This window comes from Pseudophryne corroboree, unplaced genomic scaffold (genome assembly GCF_028390025.1).
Source record: "Pseudophryne corroboree isolate aPseCor3 unplaced genomic scaffold, aPseCor3.hap2 scaffold_150, whole genome shotgun sequence".
Lineage (NCBI taxonomy): Eukaryota > Metazoa > Chordata > Amphibia > Anura > Myobatrachidae > Pseudophryne > Pseudophryne corroboree.
The window spans coordinates 25,168-48,881 of record NW_026968131.1 but is presented as its reverse complement, the minus strand read 5'-3'; the positions used below and the strand labels follow the sequence as shown (position 1 = coordinate 48,881).

Here is a 23,714-nt window from a genome sequence, read left to right as displayed (position 1 = left end):
CACATAGTGCCCCCTACGCATTTGCTGCACATTATTAGTGCCCCTATACACATAATGACACACATACAGTAGTACCCTGTTACACATATGCCGCACATTATTAATGCCCTTATACACACAATGACACACATAGTGCCCCTTACACATAGGTTGCACATTATTAATGCAGTTTTACATGACACACATAATGCTCCTTACACATATTCTGAACACTACTGCACAACCAACCCACTCACATGCACACATCACTCACACTGCCACTAACACTGTGACCTCTGCCTCTGCTTGGAAACAGATGTGTCCTCATAAATCTTGCCTCAATGCTAACGTCGGGCACCTTTTTTTTAATGAAAATGCATCTTATTTGCATTGCTATGTGGCTAGGATGAACAAGCAGCTTCTGCTGATTAAAATGATATGCAGCATGCCTATATACTGTGTGAGACTGTGGCTGTATCTGCATATGAAATGCTACACACAGAATATAGGCATGCCGCATATCATTTTAATCAGCAGAAGCTGCTGATGCCCCTAGGCATATCAGATGCCCTAGACAATTTCCTAGTTTGCCTATGCCTATGGCCGGCTCTGGTCGGCTCTCGTATAATTCAGATCTCTTTGTCTCAGGTCTCTCTCCAGCCTAGTTTGCTGTCTGTTTCCACTTCTCTTTTCTTGAGCCGCTCCCTTCTATGCCCTTGCGCACTATCCTGACTTCTCCTCCTGTCTGCTTACTTTGTGCCTTCCAACGCACAATGCGAACTACAGGTAGTGCTGCAGGGCCCACACCCTTTTACTTGCCTTACAGAGCAGCTCTGGAGCTGTTACAGTGCCCAGCTGCTGCAAGAAATCAGCTTGAATGCTTCAGGGGCTGGGGCATAGCCAACATGAGCCCCACACCAAAGGAGGGTGGAGGTGTTTAATGCAAACTAGGGGTCAGCCAAGCGCCGCAAAAGGCCACCATGCCCTGCACGCCTCTTTTCTCTTTTCATATGCAGACGAGGGTTGAAGCCAACTTTGACCCACTGCTTGGATGACATCACCATATGCAAATCCATCTGTGGCAGGCCTTCCCCCAGGAATGCTTGCACTAGTTGTTGCATTTGGTTTGTTGTTTGGGGGTGCTTCAGTATTAGGCAGCCTTCTGCCCTCCAATGTTCATCTGAAAATATATGTTCTCCCTGCAGTTGTTGTCCCCAGATGAGAGTTCCCTTGTGCTGCCTCAGTTGAATCTCCTTTACTTGACAGAGATGTGCATGAGCAGCGGCCCTCCCCAGCCCTATTCCAAATCATACTTATTTTGCATAGGAGATACCATGGTCATGAAGATTTTTCTCCCAGGGTGAGGTTCATTCATTGCATTTTGGGTATGCTGACCCCTGTGATTTCCCCAAATGTGGGAAACTTGACTGCATTATTTGTGGTAGTGGGAGACTGTGTTTGTGCTTTCCTCTGGTCAGCTCTGGTAAAAGTCAGATTTCTTTGTTTCAGATCTTCCTCTAGCCTTGTTCTTCTTTCGAGAGTTCCCTTGTGCTGCCTCAGTTGGATCTCCTTCACTTGACAGGGGGGTGCCCGAGCAGCGACCCTCCCCAGCTCTAGCCCAACTCTTACTTACCAGCCAGGTGAGATACTATGATCATGAAGGTGCTTCTCCCAGGGCAAGGCTCACCCATTGTACTCTGGGTGTGCTGCCCCTGCGATTTCACCAAATGTGGAAAACTTGACTGCATAATTTGTGTTTCCCCTGGTCGGCTCTCGTATAATTCAGATCTCTTTGTCTCAGGTCTCTCTCCAGCCTAGTTTGCTGTCTGTTTCCACTTCTCTTTTCTGCAGCCGCTCCCTTCTATACCCTTGTGCACTATCCTGACTTCTCCTCCGGTCTGCTTACTTTGTGCCTTCCAATGCACAATGCAAACTACAGGTAGTGCTGCAGGGCCCACACCCTTTTACTTGCCTTACAGAGCAGCTCTGGAGCTGTTACAGTGCCCAGCTGCTGCAAGAAATCTGCTTGAATGCTTCAGGGGATGGGGCATGGCCAACATGAGCCCCACACCAAAGGAGGGTGGAGGTGTTTAATGCAAACTAGGGGTCATCCAAGCACCGCAAAAGGCCGCCATGCCCTGCACGCCCCTTTTCTCTTTTCATATGCAGATGAGGGTTGAAGCCAACTTTGACCCACTGCTTGGATGACATCACTGTATGCAAATCCGTCTTCTGCAGAACTTCCCCCAGGAATGCTTGCACTAGTTGTTGCATTTGGTTTGTTGTTTGGGGGTGCTTCAGTATTAGGCAGCCTTCTGCCCTCCCATGTTCATCTGAAAAAATGTGTTCTCCCTGCAGTTGTTGTCCCCAGATGAGAGTTCCCTTGTGCTGCCTCAGTTGAATCTCCTTTACTTGACAGAGATGTGCATGAGCAGCGGCCCTCCCCAGCCCTATTCCAAATCATACTTATTTTGCATAGGAGATACCATGGTCATGAAGATTGTTCTCCCAGGGTGAGGTTCATTCATTGCATTTTGGGTATGCTGACCCCTGTGATTTCCCCAAATGTGGGAAACTTGACTGCATTATTTGTGGTAGTGGGGGACTGTGTTTGTGCTTTCCTCTGGTCAGCTCTGGTAAAAGTCAGATTTCTTTGTCTCAGATTTTCCTCTAGCCTTGTTCTTCTTTCGAGAGTTCCCTTGTGCTGCCTCAGTTGGATCTCCTTCACTTTACAGGGGGGTACCCGAGCAGCGACCCTCCCCAGCTCTAGCCCAACTCCTACTTACCTGCCAGGTGAGATACTATGATCATGAAGGTGCTTCTCCCAGGGCAAGGCTCACCCATTGCACTCTGGGTGTGCTGCTCCTGCGATTTCCCCAAATGTGGGAAACTTGACTGCATAATTTGTGTTTCCCCTGGTCGGCTCTCGTATAATTCAGATCTCTTTGTCTCAGGTCTCTCTCCAGCCTAGTTTGCTGTCTGTTTCCACTTCTCTTTTCTTGAGCCGCTCCCTTCTATGCCCTTGCGCACTATCCTGACTTCTCCTCCTGTCTGCTTACTTTGTGCCTTCCAACGCACAATGCGAACTACAGGTAGTGCTGCAGGGCCCACACCCTTTTACTTGCCTTACAGAGCAGCTCTGGAGCTGTTACAGTGTCCAGCTGCTGCAAGAAATCACCTTGAATGCTTCAGGGGCTGGGGCATAGCCAACATGAGCCCCACACCAAACGAGGGTGGAGGTGTTTAATGCAAACTAGGGGTCAGCCAAGCGCCGCAAAAGGCCACCATGCCCTGCACGCCCCTTTTCTCTTTTCATATACAGACGAGGGTTGAAGCCAACTTTGACCCACTGCTTGGATGACATCACCATATGCAAATCGATCTGCGGCAGGCCTTCCCCCAGGAATGCTTGCACTAGTTGTTGCATTTGGTTTGTTGTTTGGGGGTGCTTCAGTATTAGGCAGCCTTCTGCCCTCCCATGTTCATCTGAAAATATATGTTCTCCCTGCAGTTGTTGTCCCCAGATGAGAGTTCCCTTGTGCTGCCTCATTTGAATCTCCTTTACTTGACAGAGATGTGCCTGAGCAGCGGCCCTCCCCAGCCCTATCCCAAATCATACTTATTTTGCATAGGAGATACCATGGTCATGAAGATTATTCTCCCAGGGTGAGGTTCATTCATTGCATTCTGGGTATGCTGACCCCTGTGATTTCCCCAAATGTGGGAAACTCGACTGCTTTATTTGTGGTAGTGGGGGACTGTGTTTGTGTTTTCCTCTGGTCAGCTCTGGTAAAAGTCAGATTTCTTTGTTTCAGATCTTCCTCTAGCCTTGTTCTTCTTTCAAGAGTTCCCTTGTGCTGCCTCAGTTGGATCTCCTTCACTTGACAGGGGGGTGCCCGAGCAGCGACCCTCCCCAGCTCTAGCCCAACTCCTACTTACCTGCCAGGTGAGATACTATGATCATGAAGGTGCTTCTCCCAGGGCAAGGCTCACCCATTGCACTCTGGGTGTGCTGCCCCTGCGATTTCCCCAAATGTGGGAAACTTGACTGCATAATTTGTGTTTCCCCTGGTCGGCTCTCATATAATTCAGATCTCTTTGTCTCAGGTCTCTCTCCAGCCTAGTTTGCTGTCTGTTTCCACTTCTTTTTTCTTGAGCCCCTCCCTTCTATACCCTTGTGCACTATCCTGACTTCTGCTCCCGTCTGCTTACTTTGTGCCTTCCAATGTACAATGCAAACTACAGGTAGTGCTGCAGGGCCCACACCCTTTTACTTGCCTTACAGAGCAGCTCTGGAGCTGTTACAGTGCCCAGCTGCTGCAAGAAATCAGCTTGAATGCTTCAGGGGATGGGGCATGGCCAACATGAGCCCCACACCAAAGGAGGGTGGAGGTGTTTAATGCGAACTAGGGGTCATCCAAGCACCGCAAAAGGCCGCCATGCCCTGCACACCCCTTTTCTCTTTTCATATGCAGATGAGGGTTGAAGCCAACTTTGACTCACTGCTTGGATGACATCAAAGTATGCAAATCCGTCTTCTGCAGAACTTCCCCCAGGAATGCTTGCACTAGTTGTTGCATTTGGTTTGTTGTTTGGGGGTGCTTCAGTATTATGCAAGCCTTCTGCCCTCCCATGTTCATCTGAAAATATGTGTTCTCCCTGCAGTTGTTGTCCCCAGATGAGAGTTCCCTTGTGCTGCCTCAGTCGAATCTCCTTTACTTGACAGAGATGTGCATGAGCAGCGGCCCTCGCCAGCCCTATTCCAAATCATACTTATTTTGCATAGGAGATACCATGGTCATGAAGATTGTTCTCCCAGGGTGAGGTTCATTCATTGCATTTTGGGTATGCTGACCCCTGTGATTTCCCCAAATGTGGGAAACTTGACTGCATTATTTGTGGTAGTGGGGGACTGTGTTTGTGCTTTCCTCTGGTCAGCTCTGGTAAAAGTCAGATTTCTTTGTCTCAGATTTTCCTCTAGCCTTGTTCTTCTTTCGAGAGTTCCCTTGTGCTGCCTCAGTTGGATCTCCTTCACTTTACAGGGGGGTACCCGAGCAGCGACCCTCCCCAGCTCTAGCCCAACTCCTACTTACCTGCCAGGTGAGATACTATGATCATGAAGGTGCTTCTCCCAGGGCAAGGCTCACCCATTGCACTCTGGGTGTGCTGCCCCTGCGATTTCCCCAAATGTGGGAAACTTGACTGCATAATTTGTGTTTCCCCTGGTCGGCTCCAGAGCCGGCCCTAACCAATATGATGCCCTAGGCAAGATTTTGGCTGGTGCCCCCTAGCACCACCGCTGGTTCCGCCTCTGACCCTGCACCCCTTTCCCAGCACCATCACCCCTCACCCATAGCAGTCCTTATTTTGGTGTTTGTACCCCCTATATTTTAAATAGAAACAGTTCGCACATTTGGCGCACAGCCCAAAAAGGGGTGTGTTTTTGCTGGCAAGGGGCATAGCCACACAATAGTAACCCCAATTCCAATTACGCCACACAGTACTGCAACTTTATTCACATTTGATCATGCGATAGTTTCCATAATTCATATTACATCCCACAGTAGTATTACTTTACCTTATAAACATTACTCATCACAGTAGAGCCCCTTATTCACATTACATCACACTGACTTGCTCCTTATTCACATTACACCACACACTATTGCTCCTTATTCATATTAGATGACACAGTAGTGCCCTTTCTATACGCAACGCCACATAGTAGAGCACCTTATACACATAATGCAACACATTAGTAATGCATTTATACACATAATACCACACAGTAATGCCCCTTACACATTATTAATGTCCTTATAACATAATGTGCCCTACACATTATGACAACCTTTATTAATGCCCTTTTACACATAATGTCCCTTACATATATGCCACACATTATTAATGTACTTATACACATAATGACACACATAGTGCCCCCTACGCATTTGCTGCACATTATTAGTGCCCCTATACACATAATGACACACATACAGTAGTACCCTGTTACACATATGCCGCACATTATTAATGCCCTTATACACACAATGACACACATAGTGCCCCTTACACATAGGTTGCACATTATTAATGCAGTTTTACATGACACACATAATGCTCCTTACACATATTCTGAACACTACTGCACAACCAACCCACTCACATGCACACATCACTCACACTGCCACTAACACTGTGACCTCTGCCTCTGCTTGGAAACAGATGTGTCCTCATAAATCTTGCCTCAATGCTAACGTCGGCACCTTTTTTTTTATGAAAATGCATCTTATTTGCATTGCTATGTGGCTAGGATGAACAAGCAGCTTCTGCTGATTAAAATGATATGCAGCATGCCTATATACTGTGTGAGACTGTGGCTGTATCTGCATATGAAATGCTACACACAGAATATAGGCATGCCGCATATAATTTTAATCAGCAGAAGCTGCTGATGCCCCTAGGCATATCAGATGCCCTAGACAATTTCCTAGTTTGCCTATGCCTATGGCCGGCTCTGGTCGGCTCTCGTATAATTCAGATCTCTTTGTCTCAGGTCTCTCTCCAGCCTAGTTTGCTGTCTGTTTCCACTTCTCTTTTCTTGAGCCGCTCCCTTCTATGCCCTTGCGCACTATCCTGACTTCTCCTCCTGTCTGCTTACTTTGTGCCTTCCAACGCACAATGCGAACTACAGGTAGTGCTGCAGGGCCCACACCCTTTTACTTGCCTTACAGAGCAGCTCTGGAGCTGTTACAGTGCCCAGCTGCTGCAAGAAATCAGCTTGAATGCTTCAGGGGCTGGGGCATAGCCAACATGAGCCCCACACCAAAGGAGGGTGGAGGTGTTTAATGCAAACTAGGGGTCAGCCAAGCGCCGCAAAAGGCCACCATGCCCTGCACGCCTCTTTTCTCTTTTCATATGCAGACGAGGGTTGAAGCCAACTTTGACCCACTGCTTGGATGACATCACCATATGCAAATCCATCTGTGGCAGGCCTTCCCCCAGGAATGCTTGCACTAGTTGTTGCATTTGGTTTGTTGTTTGGGGGTGCTTCAGTATTAGGCAGCCTTCTGCCCTCCAATGTTCATCTGAAAATATATGTTCTCCCTGCAGTTGTTGTCCCCAGATGAGAGTTCCCTTGTGCTGCCTCAGTTGAATCTCCTTTACTTGACAGAGATGTGCATGAGCAGCGGCCCTCCCCAGCCCTATTCCAAATCATACTTATTTTGCATAGGAGATACCATGGTCATGAAGATTTTTCTCCCAGGGTGAGGTTCATTCATTGCATTTTGGGTATGCTGACCCCTGTGATTTCCCCAAATGTGGGAAATTTGACTGCATTATTTGTGGTAGTGGGAGACTGTGTTTGTGCTTTCCTCTGGTCAGCTCTGGTAAAAGTCAGATTTCTTTGTTTCAGATCTTCCTCTAGCCTTGTTCTTCTTTCGAGAGTTCCCTTGTGCTGCCTCAGTTGGATCTCCTTCACTTGACAGGGGGGTGCCCGAGCAGCGACCCTCCCCAGCTCTAGCCCAACTCTTACTTACCAGCCAGGTGAGATACTATGATCATGAAGGTGCTTCTCCCAGGGCAAGGCTCACCCATTGTACTCTGGGTGTGCTGCCCCTGCGATTTCACCATATGTGGAAAACTTGACTGCATAATTTGTGTTTCCCCTGGTCGGCTCTCGTATAATTCAGATCTCTTTGTCTCAGGTCTCTCTCCAGCCTAGTTTGCTGTCTGTTTCCACTTCTCTTTTCTGCAGCCGCTCCCTTCTATACCCTTGTGCACTATCCTGACTTCTCCTCCGGTCTGCTTACTTTGTGCCTTCCAATGCACAATGCAAACTACAGGTAGTGCTGCAGGGCCCACACCCTTTTACTTGCCTTACAGAGCAGCTCTGGAGCTGTTACAGTGCCCAGCTGCTGCAAGAAATCTGCTTGAATGCTTCAGGGGATGGGGCATGGCCAACATGAGCCCCACACCAAAGGAGGGTGGAGGTGTTTAATGCGAACTAGGGGTCATCCAAGCACCGCAAAAGGCCGCCATGCCCTGCACGCCCCTTTTCTCTTTTCATATGCAGATGAGGGTTGAAGCCAACTTTGACCCACTGCTTGGATGACATCACTGTAAGCAAATCCGTCTTCTGCAGAACTTCCCCCAGGAATGCTTGCACTAGTTGTTGCATTTGGTTTGTTGTTTGGGGGTGCTTCAGTATTAGGCAGCCTTCTGCCCTCCCATGTTCATCTGAAAAAATGTGTTCTCCCTGCAGTTGTTGTCCCCAGATGAGAGTTCCCTTGTGCTGCCTCAGTTGAATCTCCTTTACTTGACAGAGATGTGCATGAGCAGCGGCCCTCCCCAGCCCTATTCCAAATCATACTTATTTTGCATAGGAGATACCATGGTCATGAAGATTGTTCTCCCAGGGTGAGGTTCATTCATTGCATTTTGGGTATGCTGACCCCTGTGATTTCCCCAAATGTGGGAAACTTGACTGCATTGTTTGTGGTAGTGGGGGACTGTGTTTGTGCTTTCCTCTGGTCAGCTCTGGTAAAAGTCAGATTTCTTTGTCTCAGATTTTCCTCTAGCCTTGTTCTTCTTTTGAGAGTTCCCTTGTGCTGCCTCAGTTGGATCTCCTTCACTTTACAGGGGGGTACCCGAGCAGCGACCCTCCCCAGCTCTAGCCCAACTCCTACTTACCTGCCAGGTGAGATACTATGATCATGAAGGTGCTTCTCCCAGGGCAAGGCTCACCCATTGCACTCTGGGTGTGCTGCTCCTGCGATTTCCCCAAATGTGGGAAACTTGACTGCATAATTTGTGTTTCCCCTGGTCGGCTCTCGTATAATTCAGATCTCTTTGTCTCAGGTCTCTCTCCAGCCTAGTTTGCTGTCTGTTTCCACTTCTCTTTTCTTGAGCCGCTCCCTTCTATGCCCTTGCGCACTATCCTGACTTCTCCTCCTGTCTGCTTACTTTGTGCCTTCCAACGCACAATGCGAACTACAGGTAGTGCTGCAGGGCCCACACCCTTTTACTTGCCTTACAGAGCAGCTCTGGAGCTGTTACAGTGTCCAGCTGCTGCAAGAAATCACCTTGAATGCTTCAGGGGCTGGGGCATAGCCAACATGAGCCCCACACCAAAGGAGGGTGGAGGTGTTTAATGCAAACTAGGGGTCAGCCAAGCGCCGCAAAAGGCCACCATGCCCTGCACGCCCCTTTTCTCTTTTCATATACAGACGAGGGTTGAAGCCAACTTTGACCCACTGCTTGGATGACATCACCATATGCAAATCGATCTGCGGCAGGCCTTCCCCCAGGAATGCTTGCACTAGTTGTTGCATTTGGTTTGTTGTTTGGGGGTGCTTCAGTATTAGGCAGCCTTCTGCCCTCCCATGTTCATCTGAAAATATATGTTCTCCCTGCAGTTGTTGTCCCCAGATGAGAGTTCCCTTGTGCTGCCTCATTTGAATCTCCTTTACTTGACAGAGATGTGCCTGAGCAGCGGCCCTCCCCAGCCCTATCCCAAATCATACTTATTTTGCATAGGAGATACCATGGTCATGAAGATTATTCTCCCAGGGTGAGGTTCATTCATTGCATTCTGGGTATGCTGACCCCTGTGATTTCCCCAAATGTGGGAAACTCGACTGCTTTATTTGTGGTAGTGGGGGACTGTGTTTGTGTTTTCCTCTGGTCAGCTCTGGTAAAAGTCAGATTTCTTTGTTTCAGATCTTCCTCTAGCCTTGTTCTTCTTTCAAGAGTTCCCTTGTGCTGCCTCAGTTGGATCTCCTTCACTTGACAGGGGGGTGCCCGAGCAGCGACCCTCCCCAGCTCTAGCCCAACTCCTACTTACCTGCCAGGTGAGATACTATGATCATGAAGGTGCTTCTCTCAGGGCAAGGCTCACCCATTGCACTCTGGGTGTGCTGCCCCTGCGATTTCCCCAAATGTGGGAAACTTGACTGCATAATTTGTGTTTCCCCTGGTCGGCTCTCATATAATTCAGATCTCTTTGTCTCAGGTCTCTCTCCAGCCTAGTTTGCTGTCTGTTTCCACTTCTTTTTTCTTGAGCCCCTCCCTTCTATACCCTTGTGCACTATCCTGACTTCTGCTCCCGTCTGCTTACTTTGTGCCTTCCAATGTACAATGCAAACTACAGGTAGTGCTGCAGGGCCCACACCCTTTTACTTGCCTTACAGAGCAGCTCTGGAGCTGTTACAGTGCCCAGCTGCTGCAAGAAATCAGCTTGAATGCTTCAGGGGATGGGGCATGGCCAACATGAGCCCCACACCAAAGGAGGGTGGAGGTGTTTAATGCGAACTAGGGGTCATCCAAGCACCGCAAAAGGCCGCCATGCCCTGCACGCCCCTTTTCTCTTTTCATATGCAGATGAGGGTTGAAGCCAACTTTGACTCACTGCTTGGATGACATCAAAGTATGCAAATCCGTCTTCTGCAGAACTTCCCCCAGGAATGCTTGCACTAGTTGTTGCATTTGGTTTGTTGTTTGGGGGTGCTTCAGTATTATGCAAGCCTTCTGCCCTCCCATGTTCATCTGAAAATATGTGTTCTCCCTGCAGTTGTTGTCCCCAGATGAGAGTTCCCTTGTGCTGCCTCAGTCGAATCTCCTTTACTTGACAGAGATGTGCATGAGCAGCGGCCCTCCCCAGCCCTATTCCAAATCATACTTATTTTGCATAGGAGATACCATGGTCATGAAGATTGTTCTCCCAGGGTGAGGTTCATTCATTGCATTTTGGGTATGCTGACCCCTGTGATTTCCCCAAATGTGGGAAACTTGACTGCATTATTTGTGGTAGTGGGGGACTGTGTTTGTGCTTTCCTCTGGTCAGCTCTGGTAAAAGTCAGATTTCTTTGTCTCAGATTTTCCTCTAGCCTTGTTCTTCTTTCGAGAGTTCCCTTGTGCTGCCTCAGTTGGATCTCCTTCACTTTACAGGGGGGTACCCGAGCAGCGACCCTCCCCAGCTCTAGCCCAACTCCTACTTACCTGCCAGGTGAGATACTATGATCATGAAGGTGCTTCTCCCAGGGCAAGGCTCACCCATTGCACTCTGGGTGTGCTGCCCCTGCGATTTCCCCAAATGTGGGAAACTTGACTGCATAATTTGTGTTTCCCCTGGTCGGCTCTCGTATAATTCAGATCTCTTTGTCTCAGGTCTCTCTCCAGCCTAGTTTGCTGTCTGTTTCCACTTCTCTTTTCTTGAGCCGCTCCCTTCTATGCCCTTGCGCACTATCCTGACTTATCCTCCTGTCTGCTTACTTTGTGCCTTCAAACGCACAATGCGAACTACAGGTAGTGCTGCAGGGCCCACACCCTTTTAGTTGCCTTACAGAGCAGCTCTGGAGCTGTTACAGTGCCCAGCTGCTGCAAGAAATCAGCTTGAATGCTTCAGGGGATGGGGCAGAGCCAACATGAGCCCCACACAAAAGGAGGGTGGGGGTGTTTAATGCGAACTAAGGGTCATCCAAGCACCGCAAAAGGCCGCCATGCCCTGCATGCCCCTTTTCTCTTTTCATATGCAGATGAGGGTTCCAGCCAACTTTGGCCCACTGCTTGGATGACATCACCGTATGCAAATCCGTCTTCTGCAGACCTTCCCCCAGGAATGCTTGTACTAGTTGTTGCATATGGTTTGATATTTGATGGTGCTTCAGTATTAGGCAGCCTTCCGCCTTCCCATGTTCATCTGAAAAGATGTGGTCTCCCTGCAGTTGTTGTCCCCAGACGAGAGTTCCCTTGTGCTTCCTCAGTTGAATCTCCTTAACTTGATGGGGGAGGGGCTGCCCGAGCAGCCACCCTCCCCAGCCCTATCCCAACTCATACTTATTTTGCATATGAGATCTCTTGATCATGAAGATTGTTCTCACAGGGTGAGGTTCATCCATTATATTTTAAAATAGGAAGGTACAAATTACATATTTGAATTGCATCTATGTGTTGGATTCAAATGTCCCCCCCCCTTCCTTTCTCAATTGTGCCCATCAGCAGCTATTCTAAGGTTGCTGCCAATGGGTGTGACACATTAATTTCTTCTGTGGGGTACACTGGACTCCACAAGGATTCACATTGGGGTGTAGAGTAGGATCTTGATCTGAGGCACCAACCGGCTCAAAGCTTTTGACTGTTCCCAAGAAGCTCAGTGCATTCTCCTCTATAACCCCGCTTCCATGAACAGGGAGCTCAGTTTGTAGTTGGTGCCTTCAGTAGCAGGCCACTTAACAGGGGCCTGCCTCAGGCAGCCTATTCTTAGCTATTAATTTTGACAAGAAAAGAAGAACTTGTTTTATGAGAATCTACAAGGGCTGCAGCAGGCTAGGTCTAATAGACATCTTTACTGCAGCTTCATCACTCCCAGCGGCGCTGTATACTCCCGTGCCCTGGTTGCTGGGTCACTGCAGCGGAGGCTCCGGTTTCTTCCTAAGGTCAGTCACACACACACCGCCCTTCCGGATCACGAGGCCGCTGATGAAGGGGAGCGTGGCCGTAGGGGGTGGACCGTGTGCGCACTGGCGTGGACACTGATTACTGGGCAGCCGCTCCACTAGCCACCAGGTACAGTTAAGGAGCACAGGTCTGGGGGTTTTTCTCCTATATTAAACCAATTTTGTACTGCCCGCAGCGCATTGTGATAGGTAATAGGGCCTGATTCAGGTTGGATTGCAATCACAATAAGCGATCCAAGTGCAAAAATTGCTAAGAGCATACGCATGTGCCTGCATTTTCTGCGGCACCCCGCAGAGAATGCGATCGCCTCTGCCTGTCAATCGGGGCAGGGGGGGAGAGGGGGGTCAGCAACACTCCATTTCCAAGTCAGGGATGGAGCGGTGCGGGGGCAAGGCTTCAAAATGGGGTCTGCAATGGAGGAGACACAGGGGGCGTGGTCACAGCGGCTGTATGACATCACATTCAGCCGCTGTGATCACAAAAATGGTGGCGGCTTCCTGCGCGCACATACAGTCTGCACCAGCAGGAGGCTACACCATTTTTTATGATCACGCTGAACTGCAGTGCGACTGCAATTACAGCATGGTCAAGAAGGGAGGCGTCATGCTGGTTGGCCATTAGAGATGAGCGGGTTCGGTTCCTCGGAATCCGAACCCGCCCGAACTTCACCCTTTTTTGCACGGGTCCGAGCAGACTCGGATCCTCCCGCCTTGCTCGGTTAACCCGAGCGCGCCCGAACGTCATCATCCCGCTGTCGGATTCTCACGAGACTCGGATTCTATATAAGGAGCCGCGCATCGCCGCCATTTTCACACGTGCATTGAGATTGATAGGGAGAGGACGTGGCTGGCGTCCTCTCCGTTTAGATTAGAAGATAGAGACGAGTGACATTTGATTTACTGCTAATTTGGGGAGCAGTTGAACTTGTCAGGAGTACTCAGTAGTGCAGAGTTTTGCTGATAGTGACCACCAGTTTTATTATTTATAATCCGTTCTCTGCCTGAAAAAAAACGATACACATACCATATATGTGCTCAGCCTCAGTGTGCTGCATGATATATATTCTATGTATATCTGACTGTGCTGAGTGCTCACTGCTCACACAGCTTAATTGTGGGGGAGACTGGGGAGCAGTTATAGCAGGAGTACAGTGCACACTTTTGCTGCCAGTGTGACCACCAGTATATTGTCTGCCTGAAAAAGTTAAACACTCCTGTGGTGTTTTTTTTTTTTATTCTATAAACGCATTCTGCTGACAGTGTCCAGCAGGTCCGTCATACATTATATTATATAAATATTTACCTGCAGTAGTGTTATATTTTTTTTTCATCTCTATCATCTTTATCATCTCTATATTAGCAGACGCAGTACGGTAGTCCACGGCTGTGGCTATCTCTGTGTCGTCAGTGCTCGTCCATAATTGTATACCTACCTACCTGTGGTGGGTTTTTTTTTTCTATCTTCTTCATACTAGTAGTTTAGGAGTCTGCTGACAGTGTCCACCAGGTCCATCATTATATTATATACCTACAGTAGTAATATATTTATTATATTATCTATACTAGCAGACGCAGTACGGTAGTCCACGGCTGTGGCTATCTCTGTGTCGTCAGTGCTCGTCCATAATTGTATACCTACCTGTGGTGGGGTTTTTTTTTCTATCTTCTTCATACTAGTAGTTTAGGAGTCTGCTGACAGTGTCCACCAGGTCCGTCATTATATTATATACCTACAGTAGTAATATATTTAGTATATTATCTATACTAGCAGACGCAGTACGGTAGTCCACGGCTGTACCTACCTCTGTGTCGTCACTCGTCCATAATTGTATACCTAACTGTGGTGGGGTTTTTTTTTCTATCTTCTTCATACTAGTAGTTTAGGAGTCTGCTGACAGTGTCCACCAGGTCCGTCATTATATTATATACCTACAGTAGTAATATATTTAGTATATTATCTATACTAGCAGACGCAGTACTGTAGTCCACGGCTGTACCTACCTCTGTGTCGTCACTCGTCCATAATTGTATACCTACCTGTGGTGGGGTTTTTTTTTCTATCTTCTTCATACTAGTAGTTTAGCAGTCTGCTGACAGTGTCCACCAGGTCCGTCATTATATTATATACCTACAGTAGTAATATATTTAGTATATTATCTATGCTAGCAGACGCAGTACGGTAGGCCACGGCTGTGGCTATCTCTGTGTCGTCAGTGCTCATCCATAATTGTATACCTACCTACCTGTGGTGGGTTTTTTTTTCTATCTTCTTCATACTAGTAGTTTAGGAGTCTACTGACAGTGTCCACCAGGTCCGTCATTATATTATATACCTACAGTAGTAATATATTTAGTATATTATATATACTAGCAGACGCAGTACGGTAGTCCACGGCTGTACCTACCTCTGTGTCGTCACTCGTCCATAATTGTATACCTACCAGTGGTGAAGTTTTTTTTCTATCTTCTTCATACTAGTAGTTTAGCAGTCTGCTGACAGTGTCCACCAGGTCCGTCATTACATTATATATACCTACAGTAGTTATATATATTTTTTTTTATATCATTAATTATCATCTCTATACTAGCAGACGCAGTACGGTAGGCCACGGCTGTGGCTATCTCTGTGTCGTCAGTGCTCGTCCATAATTGTATACCTACCTACCTGTGGTGGGTTTTTTTTTTCTATCTTCATCATACTAGTAGTTTAGCAGTCTGCTGACAGTGTCCACCAGGTCCGTCATTATATAATATATACCTACAGTAGTTATATATATATTTTTTTTATATCATTAATTATCATCTCTATACTAGCAGACGCAGTACGGTAGTCCACGGCTGTAGCTACCTCTGTGTCGTCAGTCACTCGTCATCCATAAGTATACTAGTATCCATCCATCTCCATTGTTTACCTGAGGTGCCTTTTAGTTGTGCCTATTAAAATATGGAGAACAAAAATGTTGAGGTTCCAAAAATAGGGAAAGATCAAGATCCACTTCCACCTCGTGCTGAAGCTGCTGCCACTAGTCATGGCCGAGACGATGAAATTCCATCAACGTCGTCTGCCGAGGCCGATGCCCAATGTCATAGTACAGAGCATGTAAAATTCAAAACACAAAAGATCAGTAAAAAAAGGACTCAAAAATCTAAATAAAAATCGTCGGAGGAGAAGCGTAAACTTGCCAATATGCCATTTACCACACGGAGTGGCAAGGAACGGCTGAGGCCCTGGCCTATGTTCATGGCTAGTGGTTCAGCTTCACATGAGGATGGAAGCACTCAGCCTCTCGCTAGAAAAATGAAAAGACTTAAGCTGGCAAAAGCACAGCAAAGAACTGTGCGTTCTTCAAAATCACAAATCCACAAGGAGAGTCCACTTGTGTCAGTTGCGATGCCTGACCTTCCCAACACTGGACGTGAAGAGCATGCACCTTCCACCATTTGCACACCCCCTGCAAGTGCTGGAAGGAGCACCCGCAGTCCAGTTCCTGATAGTCAGATTGAAGATGTCAGTGTTGAAGTACACCAGGATGAGGAGGATATGGGTGTTGCTGGCGCTGGGGAGGTGAGGTGGTTTGTTTAAGTCAGGCACCCGGGGAGACACCTGTTGTCCGTGGGAGGAATATGGCCATTGACATGCCTGGTGAAAATACCAAAAAAAACTGCTCTTCGGTGTGGAAGTATTTCAACAGAAATGCGAACAACAGGTGTCAAGCCGTGTGTTGCCTTTGTCAAGCTGTAATAAGTAGGGGTAAGGACGTTAACCACCTCGGAACATCCTCCCTTATACGTCACCTGCAGCGCATTCATCATAAGTCAGTGACAAGTTCAAAAACTTTGGGCGACAGCGGAAGCAGTCCACTGACCAGTAAATCCCTTCCTCTTGTAACCAAGCTCACGCAAACCACCCCACCAACTCCCTCAGTGTCAATTTCCTCCTTCCCTAGGAATGCCAATAGTCCTGCAGGCCATGTCACTGGCAATTCTGACGAGTTCTCTCCTGCCTGGGATTCCTCCGATGCATCCTTGAGTGTAACGCCTACTGCTGCTGGCGCTGCTGTTGTTGCTGCTGGGAGTCGATGGTCATCCCAGAGGGGAAGTCGTAAGACCACTTTTACTACTTCCACCAAGCAATTGACTGTCCAACAGTCCTTTGCAAGGAAGATGAAATATCACAGCAGTCATCCTGCTGCAAAGCGGATAACTGAGGCCTTGGCATCCTGGGCGGTGAGAAACGTGGTTCCGGTATCCATCATTACTTCAGAGCAAACTATAGACTTGATTGAGGTACTGTGTCCCCGGTACCAAATACCATCTAGGTTCCATTTCTCTAGGCAGGCGATACCGAAAATGTACACAGACCTCAGAAAAAGACTCACCAGTGTCCTAAAAAATGCAGTTGTACCCAATGTCCACTTAACCACGGACATGTGGACAAGTGCGGCAGGGCAGACTCAGGACTATATGACTGTGACAGCCCACTGGGTAGATGTATTGACTCCCGCCGCAAGAACAGCAGCGGCGGCACCAGTAGCAGCATCTCGCAAACGCCAACTCTTTCCTAGGCAGGCTACGCTTTGTATCACCGCTTTCCAGAATACGCACACAGCTGAAAACCTCTTACGGCAACTGAGGAAGATCATCGCAGAATGGCTTACCCCAATTGGACTCTCCTGTGGATTTGTGGCATCGGACAACGCCAGCAATATTGTGCGTGCATTATATCTGGGCAAATTCCAGCACGTCCCATGTTTTGCACATACCTTGAATTTGGTGGTGCAGAATTATTTAAAAAACGACAGGGGTGTGCAAGAGATGCTGTCGGTGGCCAGAAGAATTGCGGGACACTTTCGGCGTACAGGCACCACGTACAGAAGACTGGAGCAACACCAAAAACGCCTGAACCTGCCCTGCCATCATCTGAAGCAAGAAGTGGTAACGAGGTGGAATTCAACCCTCTATATGCTTCAGAGGATGGAGGAGCAGCAAAAGGCCATTCAAGCCTATACATCTGACCACGATATAGGAGGTGGAATGCACCTGTCTCAAGCGCAGTGGAGAATGATTTCAACGTTGTGCAAGGTTCTGCAACCTTTTGAACTTGCCACACGTGAAGTCAGTTCAGACACTGCCAGCCTGAGTCAGGTCATTCCCGTCATCAGGCTTTTGCAGAAGAAGCTGGAGACATTGAAGGAGGAGCTAAGACAGAGCGATTCCGCTAGGCATGTGGGACTTGTGGATGGAGCCCTTCATTCGCTTAACCAGGATTCACGGGTGGTCAATCTGTTGAAATCAGAGCACTACATTTTGGCCACCGTGCTCGATCCTAGATTTAAAACCTACGTTGTATCTCTCTTTCCGGCAGACACAAGTCTGCAGGGGTTCAAAGACCTGCTGGTGAGAAAATTATCAAGTCAAGTGGAACTTGATCGGTCAACAGCTCCTCCTTCACATTCTCCCGCAATTGGGGGTGCGAGGAAAAGGCTCAGAATTCCGAGCCCACCCGCTGGCGGTGATGCAGGGCAGTCTGGAGCGACTGCTGATGCTGACATCTGGTCCGGACTGAAGGACCTGCCAACGATTACGGACATGACGTCTACTGTCACTGCATATGATTCTCTCACCATTGAAAGAATGGTGGAGGATTATATGAGTGACCGCATCCAAGTAGGCACGTCAGACAGTCCGTACGTATACTGGCAGGAAAAAGAGGCAATTTGGAGGCCCTTGCACAAACTGGCTTTATTCTACCTAAGTTGCCCTCCCACAAGTAGTACTCCGAAAGAGTGTTTAGTGCCGCCGCTCACCTTGTCAGCAATCGGCGTACGAGGTTACTTCCAGAAAATGTGGAGAAGATGATGTTCATTAAAATGAATTATAATCAATTGCTCCGTGGAGACATTGACCAGCAGCAATTGCCTCCACAAAGTACACAGGGAGCTGAGATGGTAGATTCCAGTGGGGACGAATTGATAATCTGTGAGGAGGGGGATGTACACGGTGATGAATCGGAGGATGATGATGAGGTGGACATCTTGCCTCTGTAGAGCCAGTTTGTGCAAGGAGAGATTAATTGCTTCTTTTTTGGTGGGGGTCCAAACCAACCCGTCATTTCAGTCACAGTCGTGTGGCAGACCCTGTCACTGAAATGATGGGTTGGTTAAAGTGAGCATGTCCTGTTTATACAACATAAGGGTGGGTGGGAGGGCCCAAGGACAATTCCATCTTGCACCTCTTTTTTCTTTCATTTTTCTTTGCGTCATGTGCTGTTTGGGGAGTGTTTTTTGGAAGGGCCATCCTGCGTGACACTGCAGTGCCACTCCTAGATGGGCCAGGTGTTTGTGTCGGCCACTTGGGTCGCTGAGCTTAGTCACACAGCTACCTCATTGCGCCTCTTTTTTTCTTTGCGTCATGTGCTGTTTGGGGAGTGTTTTTTGGAAGGGCCATCCTGCGTGACACTGCAGTGACACTCCTAGATGGGCCAGGTGTTTGTGTCGTCCACTTGGGTCGCTGAGCTTAGTCACACAGCTACCTCATTGCGCCTCTTTTTTTCTTTGCGTCATGTGCTGTTTGGGGAGTGTTTTTTGGAAGGGCCATCCTGCGTGACACTGCAGTGCCACTCCTAGATGGGCCAGGTGTTTGTGTCGGCCACTTGGGTCGCTGAGCTTAGTCACACAGCTACCTCATTGCGCCTCTTTTTTTCTTTGCGTCATGTGCTGTTTGGGGAGTGTTTTTGGAAGGGCCATCCTGCGTGACACTGCAGTGCCACTCCTAGATGGGCCAGGTGTTTGTGTCGGCCACTTGGGTCGCTGAGCTTAGTCACACAGCTACCTCATTGCGCCTCTTTTTTTCTTTGCGTCATGTGCTGTTTGGGGAGTGTTTTTTGGAAGGGCCATCCTGCGTGACACTGCAGTGCCACTCCTAGATGGGCCAGGTGTTTGTGTCGGCCACTTGGGTCGCTGAGCTTAGTCACACAGCTACCTCATTGCGCCTCTTTTTTTCTTTGCGTCATGTGCTGTTTGGGGAGTGTTTTTGGAAGGGCCATCCTGCGTGACACTGCAGTGCCACTCCTAGATGGGCCAGGTGTTTGTGTCGGCCACTTGGGTCGCTGAGCTTAGTCACACAGCTACCTCATTGCGCCTCTTTTTTTCTTTGCGTCATGTGCTGTTTGGGGGGTGTTTTTTGGAAGGGCCATCCTGCGTGACACTGCAGTGCCACTCCTAGATGGGCCAGGTGTTTGTGTCGGCCACTTGGGTCGCTGAGCTTAGTCACACAGCTACCTCATTGCGCCTCTTTTTTTCTTTGCGTCATGTGCTGTTTGGGGAGTGTTTTTTGGTAGGGCTATCCTGCGTGACACTGCAGTGCCACTCCTAGATGGGCCAGGTGTTTGTGTCGGCCACTTGGGTCGCTGAGCTTAGTCATCCAGCAACCTCGGTGCAAATTTTAGGACTAAAAATAATATTGTGAGGTGTAAGGTGTTAAGAATAGACTGAAAATGAGTGGAAATTATGGTTATTGAGGTTAATAATACTTTGGGATCAAAATGACTCCCAAATTCTATGAACAAGGGAAAATGTCATCATCCCGCTGTCGGATTCTCGCGAGATTCGGATTCCATATAAAGAGCTGCGCGTTGCCGCCATTTTTACTCGTGCATTGAAGAGAGAGCGGAGAGGACGTGGCTATGTTCTCTCAGTGGAAATCTCAATATCAGTGCTCAGTATCAGTGGATACTTATTGCTGCTCAGTAATACTAGTAGTGTGTCTCTCCTGCTCAGTGTCAGTTCTCAGTAGTATCCTCATCAGTGCTCAGTATCACTGCTCATTGTCTTGTGCTGCATTGTTGTGCTCAGCATACTACAGTACATTACTAATAGTCCAGTGCTGCATCTTGCTGCTCAGTGTCAGTTCTAGTATCCTCATCAGTGCTCACTATCACTGCTCATTGCATTGTGGTGTTCTGTATACTACAGTAACATAGTAATATAGTAACATATAGTAACATAGTGTCACGATCCGGGTATCTGGACACCATTTCTTACCCATCAGATGCCTCCTAAGGCTGGCTCAGCGCTCCAGGACCGGATCCCATCTGTTATCCTGATGTGTACATTCCTGTATCCTCTCCTGTCACTCTGGGACGCTGTCACAGTAAACGCCATATTACACCTGGCATGGCGTCTCCCGCGGCCTCCGCCGCCGTCCCTGAACTTCTGCATGCAGAGTGTCTGAGTGGCGATTACGTCAGCCGCGGCCTCCGCTGTGTCCGCGTGGTTGGATGTGCATCTGTCAGCCTGGCGCCTCCTGTCTCCGGTGGCCGGCGCCGCCATTACTGTTTTCATTACCACATGGATTACAAACCAAACTTCCCTCCAAGTGTCTGCATGGGCGCAGCCATCTTGGATTCTGTCAGCTGATCATTTCCACCAATCTGTTCTCAGTATTGATAATCTGCATAATTGCCTAGCCAATCCCTTCCTTGCTGCAGGTATAAATACACTGTGCCTGAGCAAGGAAGGCGTCAGTGCTTTGGTTGTCAAACCTAGTTCCTGTTTGTCTCTCTCCTGTGATTGTCTTCCAGGTTCCAGCTCCTGTCTCAAGACTTCCACCATAGAGACCCGCACCAGCATTCCACCTGCGGTGTAGCCTGACTCTCCAATCCATTGTGGATTCATCTGTTTCCAGCTACAACATTACCTGCTTCCAGCTCAGCTTCCAGCAGAGTACAGCTTCCCTTAAAGGGCCGGTGTCCTTTCTACACTTTACCACTCTCCACCGGTATTATTATTTCTCCGCTCTCAAGTTCTACATTTCAGTTCATATTTCATCGCTCCCAAGTTCATTTATTATTTAACTGGTTCCAGCCAGTATCCACTCCGTGCTAACAACAGTCTGGTTCCAGCCAGTATCCACAGCAGCTGTTTTATCTTCAGCAACCCAGCTTTTCCTGGAGCACCAGCTGGCACAATCCTGGGTTATCTCCATTGCTACAGTCGGGCCTGGTAAGGACTTTCCATCTAGAAGATCATAAGAACTATCTCACACTACCAGTGCCCTGTGGCTCCTGCCATCCTGTAGTACCCAGGAACTGTATTTATTCTTTGCTGACTTTTACGTTTTCTTTTACTGCTGCTGTGTTGCGGAGTTGTCATAATAAACATCATTGACTTTTATCCAAGTTGTCGTGGTCACGCCTTCGGGCAGTTATTATTCATGTTACTTACATGTCCAGGGGTCTGATACAACCTCCCAGGTTCCGGTACATCTCAGCCCCTACAACTGAGGCTGCCTCCCGTCAGCTCAGGCCCTCAGTTGTGACAGTAAGCACTGACCTAATGAATCCAGCCGGAGACCAGGATCAAGCGGCCAGGCCGATGCAAGAACTGGCAGCCCGACTAGAACATCAGGAGGCTGCACAGGGCCACATCATCCGCTGTCTCCAGGATCTCTCTACTCGGCTGGATGGGATTCAGACAACTCTCCGTGGATCAGGCGCGTCTGGTGCGTCAACCACAGTGACTCCAGCTATAACCCCACCCACCTTACCCATTTCTGCTCCACGTCTTCATCTTCCAACGCCAGCAAAATTTGACGGATCTCCAAGATTCTGCAGGGGATTTCTCAACCAGTGTGAGATTCAGTTTGAGCTACAACCTGGCAATTTTCCCAGTGACCGTACAAAAATTGCCTACATTATTTCTCTTCTCAGTGGCTCAGCCCTTGATTGGGCATCACCGTTATGGGAGAGGTCCGACACCCTGCTATCTTCCTACACTGCCTTCGTGTCAACATTCAGGCGCATCTTCGACGAGCCAGGCCGGGTAACCTCAGCTTCATCCGAGATTCTCCGTTTACGCCAGGGGTCACGTACTGTAGGACAATATCTGATACAGTTCCAGATCCTGGCATCCGAACTGGCATGGAACGACGAGGCCCTGTATGCTGCATTCTGGCATGGCTTATCTGAGCGTATTAAAGATGAGTTAGCTACCAGAGACTTACCTTCTAAGTTAGATGAGCTAATCTCACTCTGCACGAAAGTGGATTTACGTTTCAGAGAGAGAGCAACTGAGCGTGGAAGATCATCTGCTCCAAAATCTTCTGCTCCTCCTCCTCGTCAACTGTCACCATCTAAAGATGAGCCCATGCAACTTGGCCGTTCCCGTTTAACTCCTGCTGAGCGCCGAAGACGTCTCTCCGAGTTTCTCTGTCTCTATTGTGCAGCTCCGTCTCACACCATTAATGCCTGTCCCAAACGTCCGGGAAACTCCAAATCCTAGCTCGCCAAGGAGAGGGCCGGCTAGGAGTAATGATCTCCTCTCCATCTCCTCAAGATTGTAATCTCCCAGTCTCGCTTCAAGTTGCTCAACGTTATCGGAACGTCATTGCCCTCCTTGATTCCGGAGCAGCTGGGAACTTTATTACCGAAGCCTATGTTAAACGGTGGTCCCTACCCACCGAGAGACTTCCTTCGTCCATTTCTTTAACTGCCGTGGATGGCAGCAAAATTTTTGATGCAGTTATTTCTTTAAGGACTCTACCAGTTCGTCTGAGAGTGGGAATTCTTCATTCCGAACTTATTTCTTTTTTAGTGATTCCAAGAGCCACACATCCTGTGGTCCTGGGCCTTCCATGGCTCCGTCTTCACAATCCTACAATTGATTGGACGACTACGCAAATCCTGGCATGGGGTTCCTCCTGTGCTGAGACATGTTTGTTTAAAGTATTGCCTGTCTGTTCTTCCTCCCCCAGGTCGTCTGATGTTCCACCTCCTCCATATCAAGATTTCACGGATGTGTTCAGTAAAGCTTCTGCTGATATCCTTCCTCCTCATAGAGAATGGGACTGTCCGATTGATCTCGTTCCAGGGAAGGTTCCACCTCGAGGCCGAACTTATCCGTTGTCTCTGCCTGAGACGCATTCTATGGAGGAATATATTAAAGAGAACCTAGCAAAGGGGTTCATTCGACCTTCTTCTTCTCCAGCCGGCGCAGGCTTCTTTTTTGTAAAAAAGAAAGATGGTGGTCTGCGGCCGTGCATCGACTACAGAGGTTTGAACGACATTACCATCAAGAACCGTTATCCTTTACCCCTGATTACTGAGCTCTTTGACAGAGTTAGCGGAGCTACCATCTTTACAAAGCTGGACTTGCGAGGTGCATACAATCTCATCCGGATCCGTGAAGGTGACGAGTGGAAGACCGCCTTTAACACCCGTGACGGACATTATGAGTACCTCGTCATGCCCTTCGGATTGAGCAATGCTCCAGCTGTCTT

The 23,714-nt window shown here is 48.4% G+C and overlaps 14 non-coding genes and 2 pseudogenes across 14 annotated transcripts; all 16 read left to right on the top strand.

Annotated features, from left to right (window-relative positions):
* The first annotated feature begins 1,288 nt into the window (after nucleotides 1–1,288).
* Nucleotides 1,289–1,452, top strand: LOC134999805 (U1 spliceosomal RNA). The gene has a single exon (XR_010201876.1). It is a non-coding gene; the product is annotated as a U1 spliceosomal RNA (small nuclear RNA).
* Nucleotides 1,453–1,604: 152 nt separating this feature from the next.
* LOC134999423 (U1 spliceosomal RNA) lies at nucleotides 1,605–1,767 on the top strand. The gene has a single exon (XR_010201522.1). It is a non-coding gene; the product is annotated as a U1 spliceosomal RNA (small nuclear RNA).
* Nucleotides 1,768–2,441: 674 nt separating this feature from the next.
* Nucleotides 2,442–2,605, top strand: LOC134999623 (U1 spliceosomal RNA). Its single transcript, XR_010201702.1, has one exon. It is a non-coding gene; the product is annotated as a U1 spliceosomal RNA (small nuclear RNA).
* A 152-nt stretch (nucleotides 2,606–2,757) lies between these two features.
* Nucleotides 2,758–2,920, top strand: LOC134999949 (U1 spliceosomal RNA). The gene has a single exon (XR_010202013.1). It is a non-coding gene; the product is annotated as a U1 spliceosomal RNA (small nuclear RNA).
* A 674-nt stretch (nucleotides 2,921–3,594) lies between these two features.
* Nucleotides 3,595–3,758, top strand: LOC134999768 (U1 spliceosomal RNA). The gene has a single exon (XR_010201841.1). It is a non-coding gene; the product is annotated as a U1 spliceosomal RNA (small nuclear RNA).
* Nucleotides 3,759–3,910: 152 nt separating this feature from the next.
* LOC134999992 (U1 spliceosomal RNA) lies at nucleotides 3,911–4,052 on the top strand (annotated as a pseudogene).
* Nucleotides 4,053–4,748: 696 nt separating this feature from the next.
* LOC134999622 (U1 spliceosomal RNA) lies at nucleotides 4,749–4,912 on the top strand. Its single transcript, XR_010201701.1, has one exon. It is a non-coding gene; the product is annotated as a U1 spliceosomal RNA (small nuclear RNA).
* Nucleotides 4,913–5,064: 152 nt separating this feature from the next.
* LOC134999863 (U1 spliceosomal RNA) lies at nucleotides 5,065–5,227 on the top strand. The gene has a single exon (XR_010201930.1). It is a non-coding gene; the product is annotated as a U1 spliceosomal RNA (small nuclear RNA).
* A 1,969-nt stretch (nucleotides 5,228–7,196) lies between these two features.
* LOC134999823 (U1 spliceosomal RNA) lies at nucleotides 7,197–7,360 on the top strand. The gene has a single exon (XR_010201894.1). It is a non-coding gene; the product is annotated as a U1 spliceosomal RNA (small nuclear RNA).
* Nucleotides 7,361–7,512: 152 nt separating this feature from the next.
* LOC134999435 (U1 spliceosomal RNA) lies at nucleotides 7,513–7,675 on the top strand. Its single transcript, XR_010201534.1, has one exon. It is a non-coding gene; the product is annotated as a U1 spliceosomal RNA (small nuclear RNA).
* Nucleotides 7,676–8,349: 674 nt separating this feature from the next.
* Nucleotides 8,350–8,513, top strand: LOC134999699 (U1 spliceosomal RNA). The gene has a single exon (XR_010201775.1). It is a non-coding gene; the product is annotated as a U1 spliceosomal RNA (small nuclear RNA).
* A 152-nt stretch (nucleotides 8,514–8,665) lies between these two features.
* LOC134999948 (U1 spliceosomal RNA) lies at nucleotides 8,666–8,828 on the top strand. Its single transcript, XR_010202012.1, has one exon. It is a non-coding gene; the product is annotated as a U1 spliceosomal RNA (small nuclear RNA).
* A 674-nt stretch (nucleotides 8,829–9,502) lies between these two features.
* LOC134999766 (U1 spliceosomal RNA) lies at nucleotides 9,503–9,666 on the top strand. Its single transcript, XR_010201839.1, has one exon. It is a non-coding gene; the product is annotated as a U1 spliceosomal RNA (small nuclear RNA).
* A 152-nt stretch (nucleotides 9,667–9,818) lies between these two features.
* LOC134999971 (U1 spliceosomal RNA) lies at nucleotides 9,819–9,960 on the top strand (annotated as a pseudogene).
* A 696-nt stretch (nucleotides 9,961–10,656) lies between these two features.
* Nucleotides 10,657–10,820, top strand: LOC134999621 (U1 spliceosomal RNA). Its single transcript, XR_010201700.1, has one exon. It is a non-coding gene; the product is annotated as a U1 spliceosomal RNA (small nuclear RNA).
* Nucleotides 10,821–10,972: 152 nt separating this feature from the next.
* Nucleotides 10,973–11,135, top strand: LOC134999917 (U1 spliceosomal RNA). The gene has a single exon (XR_010201982.1). It is a non-coding gene; the product is annotated as a U1 spliceosomal RNA (small nuclear RNA).
* The last annotated feature ends 12,579 nt before the right edge of the window (nucleotides 11,136–23,714 follow it).